The sequence below is a fragment of the Macrobrachium nipponense genome, chromosome 31, assembly GCF_015104395.2.
Source record: "Macrobrachium nipponense isolate FS-2020 chromosome 31, ASM1510439v2, whole genome shotgun sequence".
NCBI lineage: Eukaryota > Metazoa > Arthropoda > Malacostraca > Decapoda > Palaemonidae > Macrobrachium > Macrobrachium nipponense.
Window position 1 is genome coordinate 21,491,406 of NC_061093.1, and position 16,400 is coordinate 21,507,805.

At 36.3% G+C, this 16,400-nt stretch overlaps 1 protein-coding gene across 2 annotated transcripts in view; it reads right to left on the reverse strand.

The window, feature by feature from the left end:
* LOC135206478 (lachesin-like) overlaps positions 1-16,400 on the reverse strand; it is a 192,311-nt gene that overhangs the window by 42,518 nt on the left and 133,393 nt on the right. The window contains exon 2 of one of the 2 annotated variants that reach the window (XM_064237855.1): positions 13,175-13,275. The exons of the other annotated variant lie outside the window; for it this stretch is intronic. The gene's annotated coding sequence lies outside the window, so the exon portion shown is untranslated. The remainder of the gene's footprint in view (positions 1-13,174; positions 13,276-16,400) is intronic. 2 annotated transcript variants of the gene reach the window in all.

Below are 16,400 nucleotides of genomic sequence, written 5' to 3' on the forward strand. Positions count from 1 at the left end.
CAAGAATGAATCTAGGTAAAAAAAAAAAAAAAAAAAAAAAAAAAAAAAAAAAAAAAAAAAAAAAAAAAAAAAAAAGTCTCAGAAAAAATGTCAAGGAAAAAAAAAAGTCACTATGCTTTCCTAGATAGTTGCCCCCAATGGTAAATTTTAACCCGGTACGTATCCATGTATCCACCTTTGCGGGGTGTTTAGTACAAGCCCGCTGGGGATTACGGTGTAAAAAAAAAATAAAATAAATAAATAAATAGATAAACAAAAGACTGTAAATATCAAGAAGATACTGACGCCCAAGAAATATCGTGAATTTCTCCCTGCGATTTTATAACCGGCCTCCATAAATTAATGTGAGTTTTTTTCCTGTGACTTTTTTCCTTGCCAAAATTGTGACTTTTTCTGTGGTTTTATTTCCGGCCACCGTCGAGATATAGGCATATTTCTCCATAAAGTTTTGCCTTACCCATCTAGCAAGAGTCTCCCTATGATGAGATTCAAATAATTACGCTGGTAATACATTTGTTTGTTTGTTTGTATGATGTTTTTACGTTGCATGGAAGCAGTGGTTATTCAGCAACGGGACCAACGGCTTTACACGACTACCGAACCAAGTCGAGAGTGAACTTCTGTCACCAGAAATACAGACATAATATAGCGAGACGTTTGCTGACGCGTCACCAGTTCTACGGTAATCTTTAGTTATCACCGTTATTATACTTTCGTCCTGAACAGATGAGGCATTTCGAAAATTTGAAATCGTCAATTCTAAAGAGCTGTCATGTCTTTGTAATAACGTAATATTATCATAATTTTCGTAAGTTCCTTATCGTTAATTTAGAGTATTTTAGATTAACACGGGTTTATTACACACACTACTTATATATATATATATATATAATATATATATATATATATATATATATATATATATATATATAATATATCATTCGAGCTACAAATGTCCTTTAATATCTAATTCGCTCTACCTCGGAATTGATATATTTTCATATATGTACCGAGGGGGAATTTTTAGTTGATATAATTTCGTCCTCCCATGGGATCGAACCACCGCCCCAGTGGACGGGAAACGAAATCAGAAACGGACAGTGACGCTACCGAGTCGGCTAGCAGAGACGCTATAAGTTTATAGCGATTCTGACCATTACAAATCACTGTCGATCTCGTGCTTTTCGTAATTAGAATCGATATGAAACCCCCTCAACCATGCTAGCAGATTCGAGCGTTTGACCAACGCAGCCTTGTAGCTCGAATGATTTATATGAATCACGGGTGATGTGATAAGTATTCATATATATATATATATATATATATATATATATATATATATATATATATATATATATATATATATATATATATATAGAGAGAGAGAGAGAGAGAGAGAGAGAGAGAGAGAGAGAAGAGAGAGAGAGAGAGAGAGAGAGAGATTAAAGATGATAATACTGCCAAGACCAGAAGAACAAGCTTTATAAACGAGCTTTCGAGGTAAAAACCTCATCATCAGGCTGAAAAACTGACAAGATGAAAAATCACTGAATTACAGTAAAATGAATTGTCTTACTAGGATCTTCTGTAAAAATGCTAACAAAACTTGAAACGAACGGCAAATACTTACTAAAAAATTCATCACAAAATTAAAAAAAAAAAAAAAAAAAAATAAATAAATAAATAAATAAAACAAATGCAAATCATAAATAAGGTGAAAAGTAAACAAACTACCACACCCAAATGGCTAACGACACATTTGTGTACCTACTATGAAATCACACGATAGCTAGTTGAATGCCGGACGAGTTGTTTGACTACAATTAGAAGTATAATGTAAAAATAAATATATATATTATATAATATCATCTATATACAATAACTATATTATCATAATATATATATAATAAACTATAATTATATATATATATATTTTATATTTTAGATTTATATTATATAATAATATACTATAAATAATAATATAATTATATATATATATATACTGACATATATATATATATATACTATACCGTAAAGATAAAGAAATAGATAATTGAGGAGGGAATCACCACTAAATATCTTAGAATCTAGATGCTCGTAGTTTACTCATGTTTCCCAAGTAATAATTACAAACACGTACATTAAACACGCACCAAGTCCGAGGGAGTCCAAATCCCTTACAAAAGTTAATCCCATAAAACCGAATTTTTAAGTTCCAGGAAAAAAAAACCAATTAAATTTAAAAATTTAAATGGGCAAATGCTGCGAAATACGAACGAATGATAGTTGTGTAATAAGACGCTTTCATTTCAAAGTTTCCCACTACGGCTTCTAAAAGATGACAAAACCGCCGAGCCCCCCCCCCTAAAACTTTCCGATACGTAAAACCAAATACGTGATCTGGGAAATAGCTTAGTCGGCTCTCTCTCTCTCTCTCTCTCTCTCTCTCTCTCATCCACCCTTTGTCATCCCCCATTTGGATTGGTTACCATTCAAATCCCTGGGGATCTTCAAGATCCTTGCCAACCTCCTCACCCACCCCCCCCACCCCCCCCCAACCCCTAGCCCCTTTCCATTTGCATTCTCCCGACTACAAGACAAATGCGTTATTAGGTCCCCGAGAGAGAGATGAGGAGAACGAGAGGAGAGAGAGAGGAGAGAAGAAGAAGAGAGGAGAGAATCTTCCATCTATTTGTTTTGATGTATGTGGATCCTATTTTGTGTCTAATTCGAAGCGTAAGGAAATTCTGGTTCATATTACTTCAATATTTTTGGTGCCTTCCCCCCCCCCCTAGGCCTTGGCGCGGCTCGGCCCTCTCTTCTCCTCTCCCTCTCTCTCTCTCTCTCTCTCTCTCTCTCTCTCTCTCTGTGCATAGAGATTTCGACACGGTGATCCTCTTCTGACGCGTTACTCTATTTCATTTTTTTAATTATCACGTATTTCAGCAGTTGGTTCCACTGGAAACTCGATGGTAATTCAAACTGTTACTTTGCCTAAGCTTAGGTTATTACCAAATACCATACTCTACTCGCCTTATTTAATTTTGAAAGAATCTTCATATAGAATAAATAATCAAAGGTTGGAACTCCCTATGACACCTCATATACAAACGCGTTGACACCGCCCATTTCCAAAATTTCACCCTATGTCACATTTCATTCTAAACTTCGACTAACTTTAATTTACAGCACAGAAAGACTTCAGCCAATTAAATTAAAGCAAAGGGACTTTACGGATTAAAAAAAAAAAAAAAACCGACGACCGTTAAGCCGCCAATTGAAAGTAGTGAATCTTTGCTTTAGTGGCAAAATCTAAAGAACCTCACAAACTGACTCTGCTCCCGTCGATCAGCCAGCAACAGGGCAGCCAACCTATCACTTCTTCATTCGCCACAACCTATGAGGTCCCGGTATCATTAATTTTCTCCATGGAGCCTCCCTCAGTCCTCATCGCTTTTACGAAACGCCAATTACCTCCTGCTGTAATTGGTTCTTGGACTCGGTGTCAAATAGGGCGTGAAAGTGGCAGAGCAGGAAGGGGAGGAGGAGGAGGATGAGGGCCTGGGGGATTAGTACCCCTCAGGGAGAAAAGAAATGAAGTCTGCTTCTAATCCTTCCAGTTTGTTGACCCCTCAAGGTGCCATCTTGAGAAGAGTTTAATTCGGAGTCGCCAGCTTTTCTCTCGTCTTTGTTCCTCGTATTATACAGGAAGGAGACTAGAAAGAGGAATTGAGAGGAGCTGGAGGAAAGCAGGGAAGACCACAGAGAAGTCAAACGGAAGGATAACAAAAAGAAACCGCCAGATAAAAAAAAAATGGCAGAAAAAATCAAGATTTCCTAAAAGTACCAAAAAGAAGGTCAAGGAAACGAGAAAGAAGCTGCTAGAAGATCATCAATGCACCGATTTTGTGTGAGGTGAAATTCCAGGGCTCCTCTGGAAGACGAACCAAAAATAGAAACCTGCGCAGCTATACTAATTGAAAGTTACTGGCGGCCTTAATACAACCATGAGTAAACAGTGTTCCAAACAAGAGGGTTAAGTTATTATGATTAGTCTCTTCTGGATTTCGAAGTCGTCTCCTTCCTGGGAGCCAAGACAGCGAGTGTGTTCGTTCGTTCGTTCTTCTCCCTGTGTCTTTTGAAAGGCGCTATCACCTTGGATTTCTTTGGCATTTGAGAAGCTTCTATTCTCTGTTCTCGTAAGTCAAACTCTCTCTCTCTCTCTCTCTCTCTCTACTCTTCTATTCTCTTCTCTCTCTTTCTTCTCTCGCTTTGACGGCATTGCTGGCCCTCACTGCTGGGTGTCACCACAGAGCCAAAATCATTGCAGAGGGGTTTTGGGGTATTTTTTTTAGCCCAGCAGTGAGCGCCCTTCCCCAATATGATCATGGGCACTGATCACCATAACCAATTAACCTATAAGGTTTCCGTGGGTATGATCTCTTCATCGCTCCAGCGCTTGAAGATTTGATAAGCTTAATTACTTCTTAGGAATGCCATGTGAACCAAGTTCCGATTCTCTCAAGTCTTTCTGTGGATCCCAGAATATTTGCAGTTTCACTTTGAAGATAGTTGATACTATGTTGATGATCCTCTTGTTCACGTTTTGAAGGGTCGCCTTATATGAAACCAGAACATAGGTGTTCGTTATTAAAACAAGCGTGTTTGTTTTTTAATTCCCTTGGGGTTCACGTTTGAAGGGACTTATATGAACCAGACATTTGGACCATGCTTGTCGTATAAAAAGTCGAGTGTGTTTTATTCCTCTTGTTCACGTTTGAAGGGTGACTTATATGAACCAGACATTTGGTGGTCGTATTAAAAATCGTGTGTTTTTTTATTCCTCTTGTTCACGGTGAGAACTTAATATTGGAACCTCCAGGACATTGGGTTTTTTGTTGTTATAAAAAGCGTTTGAAGGGTTTTATTCCTCTTGTTCACGTTTTGAAGGGTGACTTATATGAACCAGACATTTGGTGTCGTATAAAAAGCGTGAGTTTTTATTCCTCTTGTTCACGTTTTGAAGGGTGACTTATATGAACCAGACATTTGGTGTCGTATAAAAAGCGTGTGTTTTTATTCCTTGGCGTGTTTGATGGCCGAATCTCTTGGTTGTTTCTAGAGATAGTCAGTGGCAACAGCTTCTCGACGCTGAGTAAAAGACGCTTGAAGCTTTAGCTTTGTTTAAGAATCTGACGGAAGCTTCGATTCGTCTCTTCTGGATTTCGATAATTTCCTTCTTCCTTGGAGACAGTGTGTTCGTTCGTTCGTCCTCCTCTCTGTGTGTCATGAAGGGCGCTTCACCTTGGAGGTCTTTGGCATTTGAACTTGAAGATCTCTGGGAATGTTATCCTCGGCGGAGTCACAAGCTCGGAGAGCGTCTATGCCATTCTTTCAGAGCTGAGACTTCGTCGAGGAATACATCCCCAAAGATCTTAAAGTTCAAATGCTAAAGAATTCAGAGGTGAAATCGTCCTTCAAGACACACGAAGGACAACGAACGAACGAACATACCGTATCCGTCTGTCTTCAAGGAAGGAGGAAGATTTCGAAATCCAGAGACGAATCGAAGCTTCCATCAGAATCTCAAACGAGGCTTCTGCTTCAAGCGTCTTTTACTCAGCCTCGAGAAACTGATCCCATTGACTGTCTTCAGAGAAAACCAACAGACTCGGCCATCAAACACACCAAGGAATAAAAACACACGCTTTTTATACGAAACCAAATGTCTGGTTCATATAAGTAACCCTTCAAAACGTGAAAGAGAGGATCATCAACATATCAACTATCTTCAAACTCGAAAGTGAAAATATTCTGGGATCCACATAAAGACTTGAGAGAATCTGAACTCGGTTCACATGGCATTCTAAGAAGTATTAGCTTATAATCTTCAGCGCTGGAGCGATGAGAGATCATACCCAGAAACCTTATTGGTTTAATTGGTTTGGTGAGCAGTGCCCATGAGCAGAGGGAAGGCGCTCACTGCTGGCTAAACAAAACCCCTCTGCAATGATCTGGCCCTGTGATGACACCCCAGCAGTGAGGCAGCAATGCCGTCAAAAGCTCAAGGGAGAGAGAGAGAGAGAGAGAGAGAGAGAGAGAGAGAGAGAGAGAGAGAGAGAGAGAGAGAATATATTTTACATCTTAATATTCCCCACCTACCCACTCACATTCACCTCTAAACTTAACTTGACAGAAATCGAAAGCAAATTAAAAATAAAATTAGAATGAAACTTAAAACATTTATAAACACCGAGATCAAAATAAAAAACGCCAAGATAACGAAAAATAACAACATAATTTAAGAAGAGAACGTCAGTGCAAATACATCATCTTTACTTCATTCGTTCGAGTCAAGATGTCAGCCAAATGCAAGAGCGCCATCTATTGGTCAAAAGTATTTGACCAATAAATGCTCTGTCTTTCCTCCAGCAAGATTCTACGAACACTTTTGGGTTTTGAAACTCAAAGCTGAGAGGCAGGCGAGTGAGCTGTTTAATCTAAAAGTAAAATAAAAAATGATCAACAGCGATAGTATGAAATACAGAAAGAAGAGATCAGTCGTTAGTTATCAGTTATATCCTAAAATAAAAAGCAAGTTGAAAAACATTCAATCACTGGTTACCGCTTCATTGTCGTTCTGTTCAATTTACATATACTATACCTTAAACAAAAGTCTAATGATTAGCGGAATCTTTTATACAAAAACATTGTTAAGTGATGAATAGAACAAACACATATATACATATAAACACACAAAATGGAACTAAGCCAATACATTTTAGGAGAAAACTGTAAACAAAAAATCACTATTAAAAAAAAAAACTTCGCAGCTATTTAAGTTAAAATCTTATCAAATTCAAATTCAAATCTTTTTTTATATGCAATTACATAAATTACACGAATTACATTTTTTTTAATTACAAAGATAAAATCATGTTCTATATTGGAATATAAAATATAGGCCAAAGGCCAACCGCTGGGACCCATGAGGTCATTCAGAGTAGATAAAGAAATTCAGAGTAAAAATGTTTGAAAGGTGTAAACAGAAGGGAAAACCTCAACAGTTGCACTCTGAAACAACTGTTAAGGAAACTAAGATGAAAGAAAGAGAATATGAACGGGAGTACAGTAAAATGAATGAAAAGGGTTGGAGTTAGATGCCGAAGGGACGCTGCAGAGAGCCTTAAGTAATGCCTACAGTGCACCGCATTATGATTAGTAAATTTACTTCATAGTATAGTATAGTAAATCTCTTACACATGGAAACTCAAAAGCAAAGTTTAGTTACAAGTTCCTACTCTACTGAATACCATTAAAAATTCATTCAATAAAAAAAGCCAGATAACTACATATTTTCAATTTACAAAATACAAAACAAAAAAATAATTAAATGACCTCATAGGTCCCAGTAATTGGCCTTTGGCCTCAATTCTATATTCAGTCCAATAACCACCTACCTATCTTGGAGTGTCATACAAAAATCCAAAGTTGGTTCGTTCACGAAACGGAAAATATTGACACAACTTTTTTTATTTAAACAACACTGGAGTGAACATTAACTTTCAAAAAGCGCTAAACCAAGCGACTAAACATATAAGAATGATTTCGTTTATTACCAAATAAATTCAAATAGTCTCGTAATCACTTCACCGAGATTCGCCAAAGCTGGCGACAAAGGTCTTTGGAAGTGTTAATTGAGTCAACGAGTTATCTATTAGGCTTACAAAAAAAAAAGCAGACGTTAATTTGATACTAGATTATTTCAAAACATGGAAAAAAGCGATAGTAAGAGAGTTACGAAGAATTAAACGCTTAATACAGAATGGTATATATATATATATATATATATATATATATATATATATATATATATATATATATATATATATATATATATATGTATATATGTACATAATTATATATATATATATATATATATATATATATATATATATATATATATATATATATATATATATATATATAAAAGACTGAATGACTGATATTTCTGAGAGAGAGAGAGAGAGAGAGAGAGAGAGAGAGAGAGAACGGGGGATGGTAGTCACCGGCGATTCAGACGCGAAGACAATTTTCTTTTTATAAAATATGTAGCCGCGAGATGAAGCCACCTGTGAGAAGAGCCAAAGGGACTAGTCACTTATTTAAAAAATCAACATTATCCGAGACGGTGCGCGCAAGAATACAGTTTTGCAATGATCATGAAACGAGAGGAGAGAGAGAGAGAGAGAGAGAGAGAGAGAGAGAGAGAGAGAACGTGTATATATTAGGTGTGTAAGTATACATAAGTATGCACATTATATATATAACTATATATATATATATATATATATATATATATATATATATATATATATATTTATATATATATATATATATATATATATATATATATATATATATATATATATATATATATATATATATATATATATATATATATATATATATATATAATATATATATATATATATATAGTATATATATTATATATATATAGATATATATATATATATATATATATATATATATATATATATATATATATATATATATATATATATAGATATATATACATATAAATAGTCACGATATGGTCCTACGGCTTCTGTTATTCTTGGTATTCAACTACCTACACCCAATACTGTTTGACTTAACTAATCGGACGACCAATGGTATTAGCAGTTTCCCTAATAGTGGGTGGTTACAGAGATTAACGTGGTAACAGCCTGTGAGGAAAGTAGTTTATCACATAACGTCTATGACAAATTTTGTGAATTTTTCTGTGGGAAATATATCTCAAAAGCTTCTGAAATATTTTACAATAAGTTACTATGTAAATGACATGGGAATACAAATTATTCTTTTAAATTATCAGATATAAAATGGTAATAAAACTGGCGAAACAGTTAGTAGCAGTGCATGACATCCCTCTTTGAGAAGTAAACAAATAAAGGAAAAGATGAAAATGACAAAATTCCGATTAGAAAATAAGAAAATATAATTTCACTGGCAAACCCGACTTGAGGTTCCCGGCATTTCATTAGAGCATGGAAATATATACTGTACTAAAACTAGCCCGCCAGTGCTTAACGACAAATCTGCCAAGAAAATCGGTACTGTAATTTGCTGTAGCTTATCAGTGCAAAAGAGAAGGAAAATCTTTGTAGAAGCCAGCGTTTTAGGAGAACTAGGCTCTCAAACAGCATTATTTTATACATATCTCAACTCTGGTTATCAGATATTAGCGCAAATATAACACAAGTAAAATTCCACTGTGAACAGGTTTAATCATCATTTTACATTCAAACCCTACCAATAAAAGATGAAAAAGGGATGGAAAACTTACGAAAAATAAATGAGCACTTCATCACTCGAATAGGCCTACTAAAATAGTTAAAGACTACGTCATCGTAAAAATACTGTAATCTACTACTGGAAGCTATGGCGTGCGTAAACGCAGGCTATTTTCCTCTCTTTTCCTTACAGATTCATAGATTTGTTTAGCTTTTAGTATTCTAAGACTCCTTTAGCCTGTGTGGTTAATGACCCATGCTTTATTACCCTTAAAAAATAGTATAAATATCAACGTCCATTATAAAGCTACTGGCAGAGGTAAGAGCTGCAAACGAAGGATCTATCAACGAAATTCTGACATAATGGAAATGAATGGAACATATAGGATTGACGCCAAAGCCCAAGTACTGGGACCTATGAGGTCATTCAATGTTGAAAGAAAATTGGGGGTCATGGAGATTTGAAAGGTGTAAGAGGAAGAAAACCTCAAAGCAGTTGCACTATGAAATAATTGTTGGAGAGGGTGGAGAGTAAGATGGAAGAAAGAAAATATGAATGGAGGTACAGTTAAAGGAATAAGAGAGGTTGCGGCTAGGGGCCGAAGGGATGTTGCAAAAAACCTTTAGTAGCGCCTACAGTACAACCCGTGAGGTGCACTGATGGCACTGCCTCCCTACGAGGGACAGTATAGTAACTTATTGTAAAATATAGTAAAGGTAGCTGGAACAAGGTTTATGGCGGGTAGAAATTCCATGAAGACATTAGCTAGTGAAATTGCTAAATTTGTATCCCTTCCACTAGACAGAAGTCATAACTTTCTTTGTGCGAGGTAGGTCGTGCTTTCTTCAGGATCAGCATTCTGCATTAAAATATGAAGAAAATACGAAGTGAAAAACGAAAACTGGGCAAACTGCTAAGATGAATTTGTCACATTGTATAAGAAGAATGTCTGCATCAATTGCAGTTAACTTTTCATTCCTTTTCGTTGGTTTTGTGATGGTTTCTGTAATGGTAATGTTTTTATCACTACCATTTTTCCTTGTATATATCCTTTGTATAGGTCTGTTATTGTTCTTTTATATATCCCTGGTGTAATGAGGCAGTTCAATATTTATTGATTGATGATAAACATCGGTTTGGTCTTTTCGTCTATATGACGAACAGGCGAAGAGTATCAGATTGATGGTTCAAACTATGTTTTGTTTCTCTATATATTTTCTCATGAACTTGTAAATAATGTCATGTTTGTTAATTATTTCAAGCTCCTCTGTGTTCCCATTTTCATTTCCTTTTTTAAGTTCATAATATCTTTAATAGGAAATCTAAACGCATTTCAATGTTGTTTAGCTGTTAATTAAATGAAAGTTTTTCACTTCTAAAGATACTGTACTTATACAAAAAAACTGATAAATCCAAAGGTAGATCCCAAGTTTGAAATGAAAGTTTTTCACTTCTAAAGAGAGTGTATCGATAAAAAAAAATCCAGAGGTAGATTCCATGATTGAAATTTTAAAAAATCTCAAGGTCTATAGCATACCCTTTGGACAATGGAGGTAAAGGTCCAGTCTCCCTTTTATCTACACAACTCTCGGCGTGATGTAGGATTAGCTCCGCCCACAAGTGCTTGGACAGACCTTTTTCCTTTGACCCACGGTCTAGGTATACCTTTAAGCTGGAACGTCGTTGGTGCTATTCGTTTGTTACCTCGGATGCCGGGACATTCTAAACATAACCTTATGCCAGTTAGGGCCTGTTTGTATAATGTTCCCAGACGTTTGTCTTCAATATTGTTGGTTTCGAGTTCCTACGCTGGAGGCTCAATCCGACCGTAGTTTTAATTTCAATGATAATGATTTTTAGCTATTATTCACTTACTTATGACTACATAAATAATTGCCATTTGCTGCTACAGTACTATAATTATGTTCCTTTTTCAACTGTTTTTTTATTTTATTTTTTTTTATTTTACACTTACGGGTGTTCTGGTCGGGAAAGGCTATATTTAAATTTCACATAATAATAATAATAATAATAATAATAATAATAATAATAATAATAATAATAATAATAATAATAATAATAATAATAATAATAATAATAATAATAATAATAATAATAATAATAATAATAATAATAATAATTCGACGCTCATTGACAAAATCAAGAAGAAAGTATCACTCACTAATGTCGCAGTACCATGGGACACCAGAGTAGATGAGAAAGGGGAAAAAATTGATAGGTATCTAGACCTAAAAATAGGAGGATATGGACTATGCCAGTGGAAATTGTACCCATAACCATAGGGACACTAGGCACGACCCCAAGATCCCTGAAAAAGAACCTGAAAAGACTAGATGCCGAAGTGGCTCCAGAACTCATGCTAAGAGCGAGCTAATAGAAACTGCACACATATGAGAAAAGTGATGGACTCCTGAGGAGGCAGGATGCAACCCGGAACCACACACTGTAAAAACCACCCAGTCGAAAAGGTTGACTGCGATAGTCCAAAAAAGATATTAACAACAATAAATAAAAATAATAATAATAATATACCACATGGCTTCTTAGGCTTAATGAAGCTGGCGATGAAGCTATTACCTACATCGTGTAGCTTTTTTAAAAGTTCCAACTGTCCACTTACTCGAGAAAAAATAAATTTTTTAAAAAGAAAATAAAACACAGTTCGATCAAACAGAAATTTCAGGAGAAAACAGTCGTTCTCGGGGCATAAATTTTTGACGCGCTTCGATTTCCGAAGCGACAAAACCCTTCGGAAGAGTTAGAAAAAAAAATGGCTTCTAGGATACGTAATACGCCTCTTTGATCAAGTCGCTCTATCAAAGGAATTCTTCCGTCACGTCACGACATCCTTACTAGTACCAATCAAGAGATATAATGTATAATAATCTATTTGATGTATGGTTTGAAAGGAAAGGATGCTCTTCTTTTATCCATACAGTAACCTTTTGGGTTATTGGATTGGGTTACGGAATTACGTGGGCCTAGTTCCACAATGTACGATTATTTTTTAATTAATCGTCTCCACGATTTCCAGGAGTCTCCGGTAGAGGGTGAAAAGGAAAGAGCGTAAGTATTTTGTAAACTGGTTAAACAGAAATGGCGCGAAAGCCTAGCAAAGCGAGAAGTAACTGATACGTATATGATAAGAATTCACAAAAGTACGCATAAAATAAAATTACAGATACACACATTGAGAAGTAGAAAATTAGTTGGCTGTAGATACATCCAGTGTGCTAGCGTCTATGTACTTTTGCCGAAAAAAACGGATTTTCTTCAATAATCATTTAAAACTCGAAGGAATAACCGAGAGAGAGAATGAACAATACAGGCCACAGGTGGGAAGACTATCAAAATACAATACCAGGTGCGTGTGTACATGACGAACACTCCAGAACCACAAGCTATAAAATGAAGTTATAGTTGTAGGTTATTACAAACTGCGAACAGTTCGTACAATAAAAACATATCTGAATACTCTAAAAGCGTTTAGGATCCTGCTGTGTATTTGGATAAATGTTAAAAAATAAAAAGAAAATTGTATGAATTTTGAGAGTAAGTCAGATAACGTACAACGACGTTGACTGCTATTCATATCTAACAAAATTATTGTTAAGGAATGTTCAGTAATGAAAAGGCAACCGATTATTGATAATGATTTTACTTATCTTATCACGAGTCACACAGACTATGGTCGTCGAAGTCGCGAAATGATTTGGATATATTTTTTAAGAGACCGAACTGTTGTTTTAGGAGTAGTCAAATTATAACAAGTAGTTTTGCTTCGTAGCCTCATTCAACCTGCGTACAAACAAAGACAAAGAACAAACATACTTACATAGACAAATGAATCCTGCTTTGAAAAGTAACCTTGTGCCACTCACTCAAGACTGGATGCAAGACTGGCTTTGTAATAGAAGACTGGTTAACTGAGAGTGACTGAAGACAAAATATATAGCAAATTAATGAAAGTAGAATTCATGACCATATACGGAGACGTTCTGGTTTAGCTAAAAAAAATATATACACGAATTATTGTATGAACAACGTAAAATGCATATGTTTTGTATGACAAAGTAGCCAGAACATTTCTGAACAATGTTATAATCAAGCAATGATGGCTATGCGCACTATTTTCATCATTCCTTAACCAAGGAAGACAACCACTACCACCACCACTACTACTACTACTACTACTACTACTACTACTACTACTACTACTACTACTACACAATCTTCTGAGGAAAGTGCTGTATAAAATGCTATAAAGAAATTATGCTTTTGAACTGAATTGAATTGAATTGAATTAAACATAGAATTTAGGCCAAAGGCCAAGCACCGGGAAGTATGAGGTCATTCGGCGCTGATAAGAAAATTGACAGCAAAAGGTTTGAAAGGTGTAACAGGAGGAAAATCTCGCGGATACACTATGAATCAATTGTTAGGAGAGGGTGGAAAGGAAGAATGAAGAAAGATATGAACGGAGGTACAGTGAATGGAATAAAAGGGGTTGCAGCTAGGGGTCGAAGGCAAGCTGCAAAGAACCTTAAGTAATGCCTACAGTGCACCGCATGAGGTACACTGACGGGATTATCCCGCCACTGGGGCTGCTGACAAGAGCTGCGACACCTGTTTACGGAATTTATCAGTCAGTGGGTATGACAATGACGATATGCAACTTGCGCTTGTAGAAGGAAACATATTATACAACACAGGATCCTAAACGTTCACGGTGTTTGGCGGTTAATGTCATGATTAATTCTACACGAAATTACTGAAAAAAAACTCCTATTTTTTTTATTAGACTATAAGCTGTATTCAAAGGTAGTACGTCACAGGCTCACAGCATAAAATACGATAAGTCAGACTAAGGAATATGGAATTTCCTTCTAAGCTTCGTCATTGCTGCCTCTGGTTCCATTTCATTGCTTTCGTATCATCTGAAAAGTGAGCCATTTACTTCATCCCTCCATAAAGCATGAACTAACTTCTTCCTATTCCATTTCCAGATTTTGAGCATTGTAATCCTCAGCTACTATTTGCAACTTTAAAATCTGGGAAGGTATTGACATATTCATAGGTTAACGAAAGTATTCAAGGGTACTAAGAAAAAAAAAACAGACGAGTGACTTGACCCAAAATATTCAAGGGTACTACAGATTTAAAAAAAAATAATTATTAAAAAAAGACACGAGTGACTTGACCCATCATTGAAATCAGCAGTCCCCATCAATTATGTTCTTGACAGGAAACTTAAATAATTCGCCGTAAATCTTTCTTCGATGAAGGTGAAAGTTGGGAGGTCCTTCACTCCGCGATTTATTGAGGTCAGATTTATTGCTGCGAAGGTTCCGGAGGAGTAGTTTGGTCGAAGGTCATAAAGCAAAGTAGAAGGTCGTGAAAATCTGATGATTTCGATCCCAACAGAATGTACGAGAAGTGGGTCCTGAGTCGGCCAACATCCGCACATGTCCGCAATTATCCACAGAGACACTTTTTTCCGTTCCCGCGATTTTTGAGCAGCACAAAATTCTGGTTGCTGATGTTTAGCGATTATCAACCAATTTTGTGCGCAATTCATCCTAAACGCCAGTTGAACCGGGCCTTAAGATCCTGCGAGATATTTCGAACAACTTTTCAATGCACAGGCTTTTGGGATAACCCAAATGTCATTATATCCTGGAGGGAGTGAAGAGGGCTTGGGAGGAAGAAGATCGAGAGGGAGACAGAACTAGATGGCGAGATAAAGAGAAGGAAGATATGGAGACAAGAGGTTTCGTGGAGGATGGTGCCTCTGACAGAAGGCAGTGGAGGAGGCGCATCAGGCAACCGACCCCTTAATGTAGGGATAACGGTGGGAAAGAAGAAGAACCAAATGTTATTATCCTGCCCAGACCAAAGAATAAGTCAATGAAGTGCGAAGGAAAATTAAAAAGGGAAACAGTTGGTTTAAAATTTCGGCGAAATGCCTGGCACGGAGGACAAATCATGTGGTGTTCCACTGCTACTGGCAAGTGACGACAAGCTGGAGTCAGCAAGATCTCTCGAGGCACAAAAGACGCATCCGTGAAACTTCCTGCTTGATCCAAGGTACCTGGCTTGATCAGTGTATGTGATAAACCCATCGGACGGGGGGAAATAAATGTTTTACAGGTTGTCACTTTTTTTTTTTTTTTTTGCCATGCCTACTTCCATTACTGAAAAAGTGGCATAATAGCCTCCTTGTAAAATGATCTCCCTGCAAAATTTATATTTTTCATAAGGGGTGTTTAAACCAGGCATCTATGAATTACCGAATCACGAAAAAATGCCACAAAACCAAACTTGCTTACTTCGTAAATGAATTATATTAAACCATCCATCCCATTATCCTTAATATTACAAGTGTGCGTGTGCCTTTAGTGTACTTGGGCGTGTCCCAAATTAGTGCTCTTACTGTTTAAAAAGTTTAATTAAATTTTACTTGCATAATCTTAAGATTGAAAATTTTCACTTCCATAACTAAGATTCAACATTTGCAATAACCTTTTCACAAAATGTTATTTATAATTTTCCAACCTTAGTGAATTTTCTCCAAGCATTTAGACGGGCTGCGTAAGAGCAAGAGCCTGTGCCGGCATAAGGACAACCTTAATTAGAAGCAACAGAGCAGCATTAAGAGGGGATCAGGGTTTTAAGGAACGAGACTCAAGTACCGTCATGTAGAAACAGAATTTAAGTTCAACTAAAATTTATCGTCAAAGCAAACTGAAATCGGTCTATACTGCATTGCCGTTCCAGGCAGTTGGAATTTGAATAGAGAATTTAGGCGATGGGACTTATGAGGTCATTCATCCCTGAAACGGAAATTGACAGTAACAGGTTTGAAAGGTTTAACGGGAGGATAACCTCAAAGTAGTTACACTATGAAACCATTGTTGGAGGGAGTGGAAAGTAAGATGGAAGAAAGAGAATTTGGATCGGAGGTACGGTAAAAAGAATAACCTCAGTAGTTAACACTATGAAACCATTGTTGGAGGGAGTGGAAAGTAAGATGGAAGAAAGAGAATTTGGATCGGAGGTAT